This window comes from Pseudorca crassidens, chromosome 14 (assembly GCF_039906515.1).
Source record: "Pseudorca crassidens isolate mPseCra1 chromosome 14, mPseCra1.hap1, whole genome shotgun sequence".
NCBI lineage: Eukaryota > Metazoa > Chordata > Mammalia > Artiodactyla > Delphinidae > Pseudorca > Pseudorca crassidens.
In genome coordinates this window covers 53,075,324-53,094,459 of record NC_090309.1, presented here as the reverse complement: position 1 = coordinate 53,094,459, position 19,136 = coordinate 53,075,324, and the positions used below count along the sequence as shown (strand labels likewise).

Here is a 19,136-nt window from a genome sequence, read left to right as displayed (position 1 = left end):
GGTGATTTTATCCAAACCCATGGTGTTAAATTCGATCTATATGTTGACAGTGCCCAAATTTATGTCTCCATACCCAACCTCTGTCCTGAACTCCAGACCCAAATATACAACTGTTTGATATCTCTAGTTAGATAGCATAAACGTCTCAAACCAAACATGTTCAAAGTTGAATTCTAGATCTATTCTCCTAAACCAACTCCTTCTAGTCTGCCCCATTTCAGTTGATGGCAACTCCATCTTTGGAGTTGGTCAGGCCAAAAACTTTGGTGCTTTTCTGATTTCTTTGTTTGTCTCGCATTTCACATCCAATGTATCAACAAATCATGTTGGCTCTACCTTCAAAATATATCCAGAATTTGACTATTTCTCGCCTCCCTCCTTGTCACCATGCTGGTCCAAACTACCATCTTTCATCTGGACTACTGCAATGACCTCCAGTTGATCTTGTCTGCTCTTGCCCCTGTGATCATTGTCATGCAGTGTCACCTTCTCAGTTCCTTGTTCAGAACTTTCCAATCACTTCCTGTTCAAAGTTGGCCCTCTTTCTCACCGGTTGTCTCTCAAATCTCATTTCCCACTGCTCTTCCACTCACTCACTCTACTCTAGAGACACTGGCCTTGCTCTTCCTCAAATGATCCAGAGACTTGGCTACTTCAGGGCCTTTGTGCTTACTGTTCCCTCTGCCTTATCATCCCATGGTATCCCTAGGGCTTGTTCTTCCCCTTTTTTAGATAGGAAGAGTTGCCTTCTCAGTGAGACCTTCCATGGCGCTCTCATCTACAATTTCAAATTTGCATTTGTGGTTTAATTTTTCTTCCTTAGCACTTTTCACTAGTTAGATAAAGGAGTCATGTATTTACTTGTCTTCATTATTGTCTACACAAGAATGTAAGTTCATGAGGGTAGGGATTTTCATCTGTTTTGTTCAGTACTGTATTCCCAGTACCTAGAACAATGCCTGACACATAGAGAGTGCAGTAAGTATCTGTGACATGAGTGCATGAATGAAAACTTCCAGCTCAAGGGCCGCTTCCATGAAATCTTACCTGCAGCACCCATCTTGAGTGCTCTAGGTCCTCCTTCCCATTGGCCAGTGAGGATCTATGATTTACTTACTTACAGTGTAGAACAATTGTTTGACACATCTGTTTCCCCTACTAAACTGAGCTTGATTCATTTTTGTATCCCAGGACCTAGCACAGCTCCTGGCACATAACAAATACTCATTAATGTTTCCTAACTGAAAGGATAATTGTTCAACATTTAAAAATATTCCTTACTTTTCAAGAAGATACTTCTTAGAGATCTGTTTAAATAGTGAATGGTACTTAAATTGGAATTTGATTTAAAAAAACAACAACAAAGAATTATCCAGGATCATGCTTGCTTTAGATTCTAAAACCACTGGAGGCAGGCGAAGCTGGGGGTTTCTTGAGGATCCAGAGCCATATACCACATAACACAGGGCATGACACCAGAGGCCTCCTGGTCAGGAATCAAGGTGCAGTGCCTTGCCTGGTGAAGTCCTGGCTACACAGCCTACTTAGGTTATTAGTTAAGACTATTGGTCGGCTTCCCTGATGGTGCAGTGGTTAAGAATCTGCCTGCCAATGCAGGGGACATGGGTTCGAGCCCTGGTCCGGGAAGATCCCACATGCCATGGAGCAACAAAGCCTGTGTGCTACAACTACTGAGCCTGCGCTCTAGAGCCCACAAGACACAACTACTGAGCCTGCGTGCTGCAACTACTGAAGCCCACATGCCTAGAGCCTGTGCTCTGCAACAAGAGAAGCCACCTCAATGAGAAGCCTGCGTACCACAATGAAGAGTAGCCCCCGCTCGCCACAACTAAAGAAAGCCACAGCAACGAAGATCCAACGCAGCCAAAAATAAATAAAATAAAATAAATTTAGAAAAAGAAAATGCATGGTATTAAAAGAAAAAAAGACTATTGGTGTGTGGAGAAAATCCTTACTCTTATTTGTTTGTTTTCAGTCAAGACCTGTAGGACCTGCTAATTGGTGAAGTGGAAAGGATTAATGATCTTTAATCACTGTTAGAATAAAAAATGCCCTTATCACTTTCCTGTCTCTAAATAACTTTTTCCATCTGTGTCCAGGAAACACTCACAAGTCAGCTAAGTAAAAATCTTTCAGTTGTTCTTTAAAAACAGGTATTTACCGGGAGATCATTGACTCCAGTCTGGCTCCTGCAGTCAGAGAACATCCATGGGGGGGAGGGGTGCGGGGAGGGGGGAACGCCACCGCAGTAATGGATTTGGAGGCAGGTAGTGGGAGGAGAGAAGCCAGCAAAGAAAGCCTTATCTCAGGCACTTTGGTATTCTAGTCCGTGGTCACTAGTAAAATTAGATTTGGATTAAACATTGTATTTTATCATTTTGCCTTCTCTTCCTAGATGTTAAGTGTACATTTCTTTATTTGAGTCTCATACATGCATGTAAAGTAGTGAAGGCATTATCTCCCATTTAGGGTTTAAAGGTGGAGAAAATGAGGGCAAGAAGTAAAGTGACTTGCCTAGTCAGTGACTGATCAGGACAGGATCTCAGATAGTCGTTCAACGCTCTTCCTACTGGCCCTTTCTTCTAAACTATCTCTTGCTTCAAGATTTTTTTTTTTAAATTGCATGCCTGTAGGGACAGAACTAGAAGTGTTTTAGGTTGGCAGTGACATGGAGTGTCTGCTTTGTGCTCAGCACTGAGGTAGACACAAAGAAGTAAAAAACAACATTCTGTCCTCAAGCTATTTATAGCTACCTGGGGGAAAGAAAATGTAATAAACAACAAAAACCCCTAATATTGTAAAGTGAAAAACATCAGGTTACAAAAGCATGTATGCTAAACATACTTATAGACTTTTATTCATTTTCAATCATTCCATTTTGCCTAACATAAGATCTAGAGTGGGAACACTGCTCTACTCAGAGGCATGTGGCTTCTTTACTTTTCTTAACAAATCTAATCTCACACACTCCCACCCTTCCAATTAAAGTTATCTCAGCCTCCTCCAGATTAAATAGTCTCTAGTGGTTTAACAGTCTATTTTGATGTAAAATGCTCTCTATCAGGTAAATATTCATTAATTCAAAGTTCAATTCCCTAACAAGGCTGGTTGTTTCTCTCCTACCCTCCCCCTGGCCAAGACGGCATCTATGCATGGGGATACTCACCCATCCTTATGGCATTGGATGGGGTTTGGTTTCCACTGCAGGACAGCTGGTCTGGTCGTTGTACACTACCTGCTCCTCAACTAATGTCCTGCTAATTTTTGGATTCCCCCTGGGGGAGGTCCCTTCCGCATCACAGTGGAGCCAAGATCGTTTGAGTTTGCCATTCTGCAGCTAGTCACTGTTGTTCTGCTATTGCTTACCCCCTGACCAATACTAGTGTGGGGTATCCCTGAGCTGCAATCTCCTCCTAGGTTTTTTTGCTGGGGGCAGGGCAAAGTCTCCTTTGCCTTTCACTTACCACTCAATTTGTCCAACAAGCTTTCCCCTCCAGGGATTCAGTCCAGAAAGTAGCAGTCAAAATACACCTGTCTCACTGCCTACTTCCCCTTCCCCTAGTTTCTCTTTTTTCCTCTGTAATCCTCTGAGCTAAAGTTCCCCTCCCACTTCCCTCCCCCTGCCCCCATAGGTACACTTCCCTCATTCTGAGATTTCTCTATTCCTGGCTTTTAGTAAAACTCTATGATTTAGTTGATTGGCTCTGTCTCTTCTTGTGTTAGTGAGAAATACAATCATTTTAAAAATCTTTTTCTCTGTTGTCAAAGTTCAGCTTTCAAAACTCTTAATGTTGGGGCTTCCCTGGTGGTGCAGTGGTTAAGAATCCGCCTGCCGATGCAGGGGACACGGGTTCCAGCCCTGGTCCGGGAAGATCTCACATGCCGCGGAGCAGCTAAGCCCATGTGCCACAACTACTGAGCCTGCGCTCTAGAACCCGCGAGCCACAACTACTGAGCCCGCGAGCCACAGCTACTGAAGCCCACGCGCCACAAGTACTGAAGCCCGCGCACCTAGAGCCCGTGCTGGGCAACAAGAGAAGGCACCGCAGTGAGAAGCCTGCGCACCGCAACAAAGAGTAGCCTCCTCTTGCCGCAACTAGAGAAAGCCCGCGTGCAGCAACGAAGACCGAACGCAGCCAAAACTGAAAATAAATAAAATAAATTAATTAAAAAACCCCACAAAACTCTTCATGTCTGATCAGAAATCTTATTTTACAGATAAAAAAACTGAACATTGACTCTTTTTCCACTTTTTGCATTCCTGCTGTAAGAATCCTAATGATTTAGAGAAAAGGATGCTTTGCACAGAATGAGGGGTGGTGACATACAAGGAAGTGTAAAAGAGAAAAACACATTGATATACTTCTAAAATCCTGTTACATATGCATGGAAAAATATACACCAAAATGTTAATAGTGACACACTTTGGGTGGTGGTTTTTCTTTTCTTTCTTTTTTTTTTTTTTTTTTGCGGTACGCAGGCCTCACTGTTGTGGCCTCTCCCGCTGCGGAGCACAGGCTCCGGACGCGCAGGCTCAGCGGCCATGGCTCACGGGCCCAGCCGCTCCGCGGCATGTAGGATCTTCCCAGACCGGGGCACGAGCCCGTGTCCCCGGCACTGGCAGGCGGACTCTCAACCACTGTGCCACCAGGGAAGGCCTGGGTGGTGGTTTTTCAAGTTATCTTATTCTTTATGTCCTCTTGTATTTTCAGAATTTTAAATAGTGCATATGTATTGTTTTTGTAAACAGAAAAGCCAATAAAAAGATTTCCATTGGGATGGGGGAGAGGTTAAACAGCACAGAACTATACATATAATAAATATCTCAAGACTATCCCCCCAAATTAATTGTCAAATAAGTGATTTAGTCATAATTGTGATGAATCTTTACTGAGTCACATCTTTTCTTTTTTCTTCTTTTTTAAATTGGGATATAATTTATATACCATAAAATCTACTCTTTTAACGTGTGCAACTTAGTGGTTTTAGTATATTCACAAAGTTGTGCAACCATCACAATTATCTAATTCCAAAAACATTTTTATCACCCCTGAAAGAACCTCCATACCCATTAGCAGTCATTCCCCATTCCCCCTTCCCTCAGCCCCTGGAAACCACTGATCTATTTTCTGTTTCTGTGGATTTGCCTATTCTCAACATTTCATGTAAATAGAACCATACAAAATGTGGCCTTTTGTGTTTGGTTTCTTTCACTTAGCATAATGTTTTCAATGTTCACCCATGTTGAGTCATATTTTTCTTGGTCTCCTTTTCTGAAAAATTTTTCCCTCAGTGTTGCAATGATACTCATACTGGTCCCTCAACTCTTGCTGTACAGTCCATACAATGCAAAAAAGTCAGACTACCTTTTGTTCCAAAGTTGCATTACCTACTTTATGGATAGATTCAGTGGTGTAGAAAAATTGATCACAGTTAACCACCAAAAAATTATATTTGACTTTGGAATACATTTTAATATGGGAGTGGAATGGCGGTTGGGGAGGGGGAAGCAGGGATAGGGTTAGGCTCACTTTTCCTTGGAATCTAAGGTCATATTATTAAAAGCTTATAGAAAAAGTAGCCCAGGGCCTTCCCTGGTGGCTCAGTGGTTAAGAATCTGCCTGCCAATGCAGAGGACGGGGGTTCAAACCCTGGTCCAGGAAGATCCCACATGCCGTGGAGCAACTAAGCCCGTGAGCCACAACTACTGAGCCTGTGTGCCACAACTACTGAAGCCCGTGTGCCTAGAGCCTGTGCTCCGCAACAAGAGAAGCCACCGCAATGAGAAGCCTGCGCATGGCAACGAAGAGTAGCCCCCTCTTGCCACAACTAAAGAAAGCCCACGTGCAGCAAAGAAGACCCAACACAGCCATAAATACATAAATAAATTTATTAATAAAAAGAAAAAGTAGCCCAAGTATATGTTAATGATTGCAAACAGATTTGACTCTATGTTTTATTGGGAATAATAAACTTTCTCAGGTGGACATTAACAACATTGGATAAGGAAAGTGTGTGTGTGTGTGTGTGTGTGTGTGTGTGTGTGTGTGTCTGTGCATTCCCTTGAGCTTTCTCATTTTACCATATTTGTTAGTACTCCTGAGTACTGGTCATGCCTTCAAGTTGGAATGAAGGCCAAGACTGAGAACCCAATCCTGAAGTTTCCCAAAATTGTACAGGATCAAAACAAGGGACACTCTAAGTCAGTAGACTTTAATCTTTTGGGGCTCACAGATTTAGTCCTTTGAATCTCTGGTAAAAGGTAGACCTTGTTCTTTTTTTTTTCTTTTTGAATTTTCTTTTATTTATTTTTCATACAGCAGGTTATTAGTTATCTATTTTATACATATTAGTGTATATATGTCAATCCCAATCTCCCAATTCATCCCACCACCACCTCCACCCACCCCCCCACCACTTTCCCCCCTTGGTGTCCATACGTTTGTTTCTCTACAACTGTGTCTCTATTTCTTCCCTGCAAACCGGTTCACTGTACCATTTTTCTAGGTTCCACATATATGCGTTAATATATGATATTTGTTTTTCTCTTTCTGACTTAACTTCTGACTTACTTCACTCTGTATGACAGTCTCTAGATCCATCCAAGTCTCAACAAATGACCCAATTTCTTTCCTTTTATGGCTGAGTAATATTCCATTGTATATATGTACCACATCTTCTTTATCCATTCGTCTGTCGATGGGCATTTAGGTTGCTTCCATGTCCCAGCTATTGTAAATAGTGCTGCAGTGAACATTGGGGTGACTGTGTCTTTTTCTTTTTTTTTGTTTTTGTGGTACGCGGGCCTCTCACTGTTGTGGCCTCTCCTGTTGCGGAGCACAGGCTCCGGACACGCAGGCTCATTGGCCATGGCTCACAGGCTTAGCTGCTCCGTGGCATGTGGGATCTTCCCAGACCGGGGCATGAACCTGTGTCCCCTGCATCGGCAGGCGGACTCTCAACCACTGCACCACCAGGGAAGCCCGCCTGTGTCTTTATGAATTATGTTTTTCTCTGGGTATATGCCCAGTAGTGGGATTGCTGGGTTGTATGGTAATTCTATTTTTAGTTTTTTAAGGAACCTCCATACTGAGGCTGTATCAATTTACATTCACACCAACAGTGCAAGAGTGTTCCCTTTTCTCCACACCCTCTCCAGCATTTGTTGTTTGTAGATTTTCTGATGATGCCCATTCTAACTGGTGTGAGGTGATACCTCATTGTAGTTTTGATTTGCATTTCTCTAATAATTAGTGATGTTAAGCAGCTTTTCATGTGCTTCTTGGCCATCTGTATGTCTTCTTTGGAGAAATGGGGTAGACCCTTTTCTGAAAACTGTTACTTATAATTTCTAAAGGTGTGTGAGTCCCTTGAACCATCCAAGGTATTCAGTGTCTTGGTCAGCTCAGGATACTATCACAAAATACCTCAGACTGGGTGGCTTAAACAACAAATATTTATTTCTCATTGTTCTGGAGGCTGGAAAGTCCAAGGTCAAGGTGCAGCAGATTTGGTGTCTGATAAAGGCCTTCTTCCTATTTTGCAGGTGGCCACCGTCTTTCTATGTCTGCATATTGGGAGGAGAAAGCTCTCTTGTGTCTCTTCTTATAAGGTCACTAATCCAATCATGAGGGCTCCACTACCATGACATAATCTAATTCTAACTACTGCACCTCCCAAAGTCTCCATCTCCAAATACCATCCCACTAGGGATTAAAGCTGCAACATATGAATTTTGGAAGGACACAAACATTTAGTCCATACCACAGAGATAGTCCCCAGATTGAGAATATCTGCTCTAGGAAAATCCCCCTCTTTATTACCCACTAGAGTTTCAGCCCCAGGTCCAAATCTTTTTTATTTTTATTTATTGTATTTATTTATTTTTGGTTGCATTGGGTCTTTGTTGCTGTGTATGAACTTTCTCTAGTTGCGTCGAGCAGGGGCTACTCTTCGTTGTGGTGCGCAGGCTTCTTATTGCAGTTGCTTCTCTTGTTGCGGAGCATGGACTCTAGGTGCGCGGGCTTCAGTATTTGTGGCACACGGGCTTAGTAGTTGTGGCTCGCAGACTCTAGAGTGCAGGCTCAGTAGTTGTAGTGCACGGGCTTAGTTACTCCGTGGCACGTGGGATCTTCCTGGACCAGGGATCGAACCCATGTCCGCTGCATTGGCAGGCAGATTCTTAACCACTGCACCACCAGGGAAGTCCCCCAGGTCCCAATCTTATCTCCTGTTCTGATGAACTGGGTGGGACAGAATCACTGTTGAAGACTCTTGGCCCTATAGAGAAGTCTATATGTCTCCTCCTGAATCCTATTCCAGAAGCGGGAAGCACCCCTAGGTGCCTGTTTGATATACAGCATGCAGATGAGGTAAAGAGGAAGAAGTGAGTGAATAACACAGAGGATAAGAATTTTGACATCACCTCCTTCTATGGTCCCCACATTATGTTCTACATGTATCCTTGATTTCATCCCTGTTCCTCATCAGAGCTTCTGTCCCTTGGGAATGGAAGTAAGGTGGGAAAAAGCATTAGCTCCTTAGCATGGGTTGGAGAAAGGCTCTTGATAATTGGTGGATGCCTCCAACCAGATTCATGAATAAATTGAGGGCAGATTCAGGGTCAGCAAGAAGGAAGTGACTCTGGAGGACAGGAGGAAACATCTGGAAGACATGGACTTGAGCTTGAGCAGCAGATATTTCTCAATGGACAGCTCAAGTCTTTGAATTCTTTTTGTTTGAGAGTTTGGCATAGCTCAAATTAGTTAACTTTTAAAGCATTATGTAAGTTAAGCATTTGTTTGGTGTTGTTGAGAGAAGAGATGAGGGAATTTTCTCAAATAAAAAAAGAGGAAGTGCTCTGTTTTCTTAGTGGCTGTTTTGGTTTGTCCTATTTATATTTAGTCCCCTTTTGCCTTATTTTGGTTTGGCTCCTAGGAGTGGCTGGGTGAGTTTATTATCCCATCTCTTTGGTAATCAAGTTGAAGGATTCTCTTTTCATTCTAGCTCGGAGAAGAATATGCTGGTCCATATCATCTGCAGGAGACTCAGACTGGGACCAAATTACCAACTGACCTGTCCTGACTATTAAGTCATGGGTGAAGCATGAGCAAGACACATCAGGGTCGAAAACTTCTAATGTCAAAAGGTGCTATTTTCAACTACCAGACATTATTTTTAATATAAATAAATATGATATGATGGTGCCTATCAATATAAAATCTCTCTTTAACTCACCCCAAGAGGAGTCGTCAAGGAAAATGGTTATCTACATTTTGCTAAGTTTAAAGATTTTTCTTCAGTCCTCATATTATTTGACCTATCAGTAGTGCCTGGCACAGTTTATCATTACCATCTTCTTCTTTTTTAAAAAAATCAATTAATTAATTAATTTTTGGCTGCGTTGGATCTTCGTTGCTGTGCGCGGGCTTTCTCTAGTTGCGGTGAGAGGGGTCTACTCTTCGTTGCGGTGTGTGGGCTTCTCATTGCGGTGGCTTTTCTTGCTGCGGAGCACGAGCTCTATAGGCGTGTAGGCTTCAGTAGTTGTGGCACGTGGGCTCAGTAGTTGTGGCTTGTGGGCTCTAGAGCGCAGCCTCAGTAGTTGTGGTGCACGGGCTTAGTTGCTCCGTGGCACGTGGGATCTTCCTAGACTAGGGCTCGAACCCGTGTCTCCTGCATTGGCAGGCGGATTCTTAACCACTGCACAACCAGGGAAGTTCCTCATTACCATCTTCTTGAAATACGTTTTGTACTTGACTTTGAGGACATATCCACTTGCCTGGTTTCCTCCTATTTCATAGGTTGTTCCTTTTCCATTTCCTTTATGGTTTCTTCTTATTTTCCCAAGTCTAAACACTTGGTATACTTGTTAAAACTATGGTATCCAGCCCTTTCCCCAAGAAATTCTCATTCCATTGATCTGGGTTGGAGTCTAGGTATTTTTTTTGAAAGATGGTTAATATGATGAATTTTGTGTTACATGCATTTTACCACAATTAAAACAATTTAAAAAAAAAAGCTCCTTGGGTGATTTTTTTTTAACATCTTTATTGGAGTATAATTGCTTTACAATGTTGTGTTAGTTTCTGCTGTATAACAAAGTGAATCAGCTATACGTATACATATATCCCTATATCCCCTCCCTTTTGCATCTCCCTCCCATCCTCCCTATCCCACCCCTCTAGGTGGTCACAAAGCACCGAGCTGATCTCCCTGCGCTATGTGGCTGCTTCCCACTAGCTATCCTTGGGTGATTCTTATTAGCAGCCTGGACAGAAACTTCTGACTTATCTGTTGACAATACTCAAATTTATATCTCTAGCCTGTACCTCTCCCATGAATGCTAGAATTGTCTATCCCACTTACAGCTTGACATCTCTCCTTGGATGTCAAATAGGCTTCTCAAATTTAACTGGACCAAAAGCAAATTTGTGATTCCCGCATCCTATACCTGCTCCTCCCACAGTCCTCCTCCCAATCCTTGGAGTCATCATTGACTCTTCTCTTCCCCTCACATTCCCCACCCAAACATCAGCAAATCTTGTTGGCTGTGTCTTCAAAACATATTCAGAATCTGACAACCTTTTACCACCTCTGTTACTACTAATCTGGTCTAAGCCACCATCATCTCCCACCTGGATTACTTCAGCAGCCTCCTAACTGGTCTCTCTGCCTCTGTCTTTGCCCTTAAGCAGTCTTTGTAAAACTTAAAACAGATGTTATTCCTTTATATCATACCCTCTGATTGACTTCTCATTCAGAACAAAACTCAGTCCTTAAAATATCTCACCAAGCCTACACAATCTGCCCGTCAACTTTTATCTGTCTCATTCCTTACCATGTTCTGCCTTCTCTCTGTGCTGCACTACCCTGGCCACCCTGCCTTGACTAGCATGCTCCAATCTCAGGACCTTTGCTCTTCCTGCAGCCCCTGAGTCTTCAAGTGGTTAGCTTGTCCAAGGTCACACAGCTAGTAAGTAGCTGAGCTGGGATTCCAACCCACCTCTGGCTCTAAATCTAATGCTCTTACTATTGTACCATGTGGCCTTTCTACTGCCAACAGTATTCATTCAGCCATTCAACAAGTGCTTTTCTAGGTGCTGAGGATAGAATACCGAACACAACAAAGCACCTAACTTTGTGGCACTTACATTCTAACTGGGGGAGATAAAAAATAAATACATTCAACATACAGTATGTAAGATGGTGTTAAATGCAGTGGAGAAAAATAAAGCAAGGCAAGAGACATAGGAAATGCTGGGCAGGTATTGCTATTTCATTAATCTATTGGTGGTCAGGAAGGCTTCACAATAAAGCAACAATTGCGCAGAGACCTGAAGGGAGAAGGAAGTGTGGGAATAAGCCATAGGGATAGAAAAAGGGAAAGTTTCAAGTTACAGGGAAGCCAAAGGAATTCACATTTCCTTTTGATTTAAGTTATTTTCAATGTAACAAGTAACATACTGAAATATTTCTAAAGAACTATGCTCACCTGTGTTTTGAATATTTTTGGAAACGGTATGAATGGATTGCCCTTGCCAGACATGCTGTGACTAAGAAATTGGAACAAGATTGCAACTTTCAGTTTCACTGGAAGTCCCTCTGGCCTCTAGAAGCATATATCAAGTGTGGCTTCTGGAGTCAGATCACATGTAAGAAAACCCTAGCTCTACTATGTGTACTGTTTGTATAATCTAGGACAATTTACTACCCTATTCTAAGCCCCAGTTCCCAAATCTCTAACGTAAGGGTGATCATAGCAGGTGGGTTTTCATCTACTATACACCAATGCTCTGTCTGTTCTGATTGGTTGGCCATATCAGTTGTTAATTATTTTCAATATCATCCTTAGATAAAATTATTTACCTTATGGGAGTCATTGTGATAAGGAAATTAGGTAAGCACTCATCCTTATTATATTTATTATTATTATATTTATCATTATTATTATAGCCTAAATCAAGGGTCAGCAAAATATGACCTGTAGGCCAAACCTAGGCCTTCCATCTTTATAATCTTTGTAAATAAAGTTTTACTGGGACATGGCCATACCCACTTATTTATGTATTGTCTATGGCTGTTTTCACACTACAAAGGCAGAGTTTATTAGTGGAGATGGACTGGTCCTTTCCAGAACAAGTTTGGTGACTCCTGGCCTAAATGGGGATGGAATCCTACTTTACCTTTATCAAAACTTGGTTTAAACAGCTCTGCTTTGTACCAAGATATTAACATTTACAACCAGTTCTTTATAGTCAAGAAAGGAGTTGTGCTTTGCCAAACTTATCAGGACAAGTTGTTAGGGATCTACTTGGAAGTGAAGCAACTTCCCTCCCAATCCCGAGATGAGGGTGTTGAGGATAGGGGTCCCCAGTGAGTTCTGAGATCAAATTCCCAGAAATAGAAAGTTACATATGGCCCCATGATGTTCAGGTATGCAATGTTATGTACTAGTCCATCCACTTTCTCTTTTCTTTTTTCCCTCTAGTCTCTTATCCTGGTGTCAGCCTTTTCCTTGCAATACTGGATCAAGGCAGGGGACAGAGCTGTGTTTCCAGGGAAGGCAGAGGGAGAAGACATTTTCTTTGTTAACTTGAGTGGGGCTCAGTGTCAGATTTACTCTTCAAAGCATCTTGATTCTTCAAAAAGTTATTTGAAACTTAGTTTTGTCTTTAGAACAAGTAAGTGCTTCAGGAATTTTAGTCTTTTTAGACAGAGTTAATTGATTTCATTTCATCCCCATTTCTTTAAAAAGTGGACATAGTTCCAAGCCCTTGAATAAATCAGACTTGGTCACAAAGGAAGTCAGGCAGGGGTCAGAATAGAGATCAAAACCCAAAAATACTAGAGGTTTACATACTCTTTTCTGTTCTTCTTTAGTTTGAGTTGATTCTTGTGGGGACTGTGTCTCTGGGAAAGCTGAGGCTGTAACAGTTCTTGGTAATGGTTGCATTTGACTTCAGAAACACACAGCAGAATAAGAGGGAATGGAGCAATAGATGTGTTTAATTGATTAATGCTGAGTGAATACCTATTACGCACAAAGCATTGTGTTCATCTAGGTATTTTATATGGGCTCAAAGAGTTTCTGAATCTACATGCAAAACTGTATTGACTCTGTGTCCATAATTCAACTTTTAAAAAATCATGACTTCAGTGTTTTGAAAAGAGAATCTTGAAACGTTTCTTAGTTCATTCATATTTATTTGGTTTCAGGAGAAGAACAAATGTATTTTCCTCTTATTAAGGATATAATTAACTAAACACCTTTAACCTAGTTTATAAATATTCTTGTAATCTGGGTTTTCTAGGAAAGATCCGATTAGAAATCAGTTGTTTCTCACAGAAGATCAATTGTTTCATAGAAGTTGAGAGTGAGTCAGATGTATGAAAACTTCTCTCATATCGGTAGAAGTGATATGACTTTTGCCTTTGCCTAGATCCAAAGACAAACTAGGTCCAAACACTTGAAGAGCTGACTGGCTGAGCATCTTGGTCAGGGTGAGGTCTTAACACAATCTCTGAAAGCCTTTGGCTCTCTCTGTAGAGCCAGAGCAAGATGACTTCTCAGTCTTGAGGGACCCTGAGTGTGTGACTCCTCGCAGGAGATGCCTCCTTGTCTCCCATTTTCCTAGTCTTTCCCTTTCCAAAATATGGTTTTCAATCCTTACCCCAACTTTATCCTTACCGAGAAAAGGTTCACTTATCTTGTTAGAAAAAGAAAGGAAGGGCTTCCCTGGTGGCGCAGTGGTTGAGAGTCTGCCTGCCGATGCAGGGGACACGGGTTCGTGCCCCGGTCCAGGAAGATCCCACATGCCGCGGAGCGGCTGGGCCCGTGAGCCATGGCTGCTGAGCCTGCGAGTCCGGAGCCTGTGCTCCGCAACGGGAGAGGCAACAACAGTGAGAGGTCTGCGTACCACAAATAAATAAATAAATAAATAAAAAAGAAAAGAAGCATAAAACAAAGGTGTATTTTTGAAGGGGTGTACGCTAGGCTGCATTGTGCCTGTTTTCTGGTTGCGTGAAAGTTCTTTCTGTACCTTCTCCCCGCTCCTTCCATCTCCCTCCTCAGCCCACCTCAGTTGAGACTGGCTCCCGCCAGAGCATGTAACTTCTTCCTGTCAAAGCTAGCTCTGGAGAGAAGGTAAAGTCATTCGTGCTGAGGTAATAATTAGTATCAACCTTTACGAGTAATCGCATTTTATCCCAGGAAAATCTCATTAAAAGGTGAAACTACAGTATGAACTTTGAGGCTTTAGACAGTAGATGGGGAACTCACCCAAGGGCAGTAGAGCTCCCTCTGTACAGTGAAAACAACAGTCTATAGAGGCCGCAGTTTATTGCAGTTAATCTCAAATATGAGATTGTAGGTGAATACAGGATTATAATTTAATATCATTTTAAGAAGAAGGAAAAAAGCTGTCACCATCTAAACTGGTTTATTCTAGCTTTTTCGAAAGCTAGAGATTTAAAGTCAAGCAGGAGAGCCAAAGAAGATAATCATCTTTTAGTGTTTCAGAAGATTTTAATCCCTTTTGGCTTTCCTCCAAGGATATCTGAACAGAACATTAAGTAGCTGAAAAGCAAAAGTTTTCAATGTTTCATAACTGCTATCAGTCTTATGCATTAATTTTGAGGAAGGACAAATTATAAAAAATTAATTATAGTAAGGCAAGCAGCTCTATGGCTCTGCGGGTTTTTCATTTTCTTTTCTCCTTCTTTCTTCTTCTTCTTCTTCTTCTTCTTCTTCTTCTTCTTCTTCTTCTATTTCTTCTTCTTCTTCTTCTTCTTCTTCTTCTATTTCTTCTTCTTCTTTTTCTTCTTCTTCTCCTCCTCCTCCTCCTGCTCCCCCTCCTCCTCCCCCTCCCCCTCCCCCTCCCCTCCTCCTCCTCCTCCTCCTCCTCCTCCTCCCCCTCCTCCTCCTCCTCCTCCTCCCCCTCCCCCTCCCCCTCCCCCTCCTCCTCCTCCTCCTCCTCCTTCTCCTCCTCCTTCTTCTTCTTTTTGTGGGAGGAGATGAGAGATTTTGTTTTAGTTAATGTTTTTGTTTTTAAAATGATGAAACAGAAAATGCTTCCCTGGCCCACAGCAAACTTTCCCATAAAACTCTCTTTGGGGCTTCCCTGGTGGCACAGTGGTTGAGAATCTGCCTGCCAATGCAGGGGACATGGGTTCGAGCCCTGGTCTGGGAAGATCCCACATGCCGCGGTGCGGCTGGGCCCGTGAGCCACAACGACTGAGCCTGCACGTCTGGAGCCTGTGCTCCGCAACAAGAGAGGCCGCAATAGTAAGAGCCCTGCGCACCGTGATGAAGAGTGGCCCCCACTTGCTACAACTAGAGAAAGCCCTTGCACAGAAACGAAGACCCAACACAGCCAAAAGTACATAAAAACAACAACAACAGCAACAAAATACTCTCTTTGGCCACAGACTAAGTACAACACACATAGTGCCAAGAGGGGTTTTATGGCTTCCCCTTTTTTCCCCTGCAGACAAAAAAATGAGCACAGGATCAAAATAAATCTAGAATGAAAACCATATTTCCCCCTCATTGGTTGAGCTTCTACTCTCTCTTAATAATCACTACAATGGTTTGGTTTTGTCAAAAAGAAATCAAATAACCAAACTACCTTCTTTCTCCTTGTGCTTCCAGAAGAGACGGTAAACACAGGGAATTCTGTGAGCTGATCTGCCATTGCCGTTTTGGTCAGGCATATTTACAAACCTCACTGATTTGGCCAGTAGCTCCCCGGCAGCCTCCTGTGAGCCACAGCATTGGGACCGTCCTTCTGAAGGCAAGGATAGTGCCCTGTCCAGCAGGCTCTTGATCATGAGTGCTGATCACTTCTGGAGCAGGGTGATCCTGGCTAGCTGTCAGCTTCAGCTCCAGCCCTTGGAACCCAGACCCATCAGCTCCTCATAACACTAACATAGCAATCCTCTCTGCCGATTGGGTCAGTAACCTGCCCAGAGAAATCAGATGAAATAGGGGCAACAGTTTTTTTCTACCAAGGGTAACTGACCCATGCAGATGCAATTCAGGGAAGTAAGCCAATGCTTTCTTGGAATTCTCATTTTCTAATTTTAAGCAGTACTGACTCCCCTCTTTCCCTCCTTGAACCTCATCTTCCTACTCTAGAAAGTAAAGAGGACAACTGATTATTTTAAGCAGAAGATATTTGTTTTTGTGTAGTCACACATGCTCCATATTTTGGATATAAATGTCACATTTAAATTTCATGGGGATTGCGGAAAAATTTTGTAAGTGTAAAAATAGTTGGGGGGTGAAAACCACAAAATATCAATAGACTTTAGTTTGTAAGAATTTAATACTACACTATGGCAAGAGAAACTATAAATAAAATCAAAAGTCAAATGACAAATGGGAAGATATTTATATTACATATAACAGGCAAGGATGAACATATTTTATAAGTAAGAAATTTTTACATAGCAATAAGAAAAAATTCCCTAGTATCCCATTATAAAAGTGGGCAAACAAGGCAATCTTGAAAACAAGCTGAAGAACTTAAACTGCCAGATATTCTAGTAATTAAGACATTATTATATTGGTTCAAGAATACACAAACCAATCAACCACTGGAACAGAATGGAGAAAGAGAACCACATATGCATGGTCACCTGATTTATAACAAAGGCAATAAATAATGTAAGGCAGAGGGTAAAAGACGGTTTTTCAATTAAATGGTGCTGAGTGAATTTACAATTTGTATGGAATAAAATGTATCTGAACCCTTACCTCACACCATACACATTAAACAACTCCAGATGGATTCCAAATCTAAATATGAAGGAGAAAAAAAAAAACTTTCAGAACATCATCATGGTCTTGGAATGGGTAAAGATTATTTAAACAGTCATGAAAAGCACTAACCATTAAAGAAAAAATTGATAAATTAACCATATTAAAATTAAAAACTTCTGTTCATGCAAAGATACCATTGAGAAAGTAAAAAGAGAACCCATAGAGTGGGAAAAGATATTTGCATGCATGTATCCAACTTACTGGATAGAAAAAAAAAAAGCAAAAATTTGAACAGATACTTCACAAAAGAGTATATCTAAATGGCTAATAAACATATGAAAAGGCACTCAATATTAGTCGTCAGGAAAACTCAAATTAAAACCACAATGAGATAGTGTTACATACCCACCAGAATGAGGTATCACTTCACACTGGTCAGAATGGCCGTCATCAAAAATTCTACAAAAAGTAAATGCTGGAGAGGGTGTGGAGAAAAGGGAACCCTCTTGCACTGCTGGTGGGAACGTAAATTGATACAGCCACTATGGAGAACAGTATGGAGGTTCCTTAAAAAACTACAAATAGAACTACCATATGACCCAGCAATCCCACTACTGGGCATATACCCTGAGAAAACCATAATTCAAAAAGAGTCATGTACCACAATGTTCACTGCAGCTCTATTTACAATAGCCAGGACATGGAAGCAACCTAAGTGTCCATTGACAGATGAATGGATAAAGAAAATGTGGCACATATATACAATGGAATATTAGCCATAAAAAGAAACGAAACTGAGTTATTTGTAGTAAGATGGATGGACCTAGAATCTGTCATACAAAGTGAAGTAAGTCAGAAAGAGAAAAACAAATACTGTATGCTAACACATATATATGGAATCTAAACAAACAAAAAAAGGTTCTGATGAACCTAGGGGCAGGACAGGAATAAAGACACAGATGTAGAGAATGGACTTGAGGACACGGGGAGTGGGAAGCGTAAGCTGGGACGAAGTGAGAGAGTAGCATTGACATATATACACTACCAAATGTAAAATAGATAGCTAGTGGGAAGCAGCACAGGGAGATCAGCTCGGTGCTTTGTGACCAGCTAGAGGTGTAGGATAGGGAGGGTGGGAGTGAGATGCAAGAGGGAGGGGATATATGTATACATATAGCTGGTTTTCTTTGTTATACAGAAGAAGCTAACACAACATTGTAAAGCAATTATACTCCAATAAAGATGTTAAAAAAAAAACCCCACTAACAATATTAAACATTGGTAAGGATGTGAAGCAACTGTAACTCTTACACCTTGCTGATGGGATGTAAATTGGTTATGACCACTTCAGAAACAATTTTGACATTATTTATTAAAGTTAAGTATGTGTATACTCAGCAATTCTACTTCTAGGTAACTAACCACAGAAAAGTGGACATGTATTTTCCAAAAGACACGTCAGAGCAGCACTATTCATAATAATGTCAAATAGGAAAATGCCCAAATGCTCATCAATGGATAAATAAATTGTGGTATAGTCACACAATGAACTCTAACAGCAATAAGAAGAAACAATCTGCAACTGTATGCAACAATATGAATGAATCTCACAAACATGTATTGTGGAAAAGAAATCAGACTCAAAAGAGAGCACACCTTGTGATTTCATTTATATAAACTACAAAAACAGGTGAAAATAATCTTTCTGTTGTTGTGCTAGTGACAGTGTAAATCACGTACTTTGAAAGGTGTTTTGGCAAAATGGCAGAATAGATCAAGAGTCAAAAAGTTTCATGCCCTTTGACTGGCTAAACTCGACCCTAAGGAAAGAATTATAGATGCCCATGTAGATTTACATTAAAAGATATTCATGCTAGAGTTCTTGTAATAATAAAAAGTTGGAAACTGATAAATATCTATAATAGAGATGTAATGAAATAACTGGTATATCTGTATTCATGAACTATTACACAGGCACTAAATATCATGTTTTTGAATAATATTTAATAATATTCAATAGTCATGATTTAATGTAAGGTAAAAACTGTAGAACATTAAACTATTTATATGATGCAGTCCCAATTTTATTGCATATGTATACTCACAAACTTATATATACATACATATGCAAAAGAAGGTAAGAAACATACCACAAGGTCAATAAAGGTCATTGTTGTAAAGTGGAATTAGAGCGTTTACATTTTCTTCTTTTAAGATTTTTCCGTGTTAGTCCCTATGGCTAATATGGTTCTCTCATAGCTTGCAAACGATTACTAAATAGGACTCAATATCTCTTCTGTTCCCCAGGAGGATTCCATTAAGACCAAGTGTTGATTTGTATTCAAGATTTTAT

The 19,136-nt window shown here is 41.2% G+C and overlaps 1 long non-coding RNA gene across 3 annotated transcripts in view; it reads right to left on the bottom strand.

The window, feature by feature from the left end:
* Positions 1-19,136, bottom strand: part of LOC137205198 (uncharacterized) — a 332,583-nt gene that overhangs the window by 14,020 nt on the left and 299,427 nt on the right. For 2 of the 3 annotated variants that reach the window (XR_010934038.1, XR_010934039.1), the window contains one exon: positions 16,778-16,819. The exons of the other annotated variant lie outside the window; for it this stretch is intronic. This is a non-coding gene — a long non-coding RNA (uncharacterized lncRNA). The remainder of the gene's footprint in view (positions 1-16,777; positions 16,820-19,136) is intronic. 3 annotated transcript variants of the gene reach the window in all.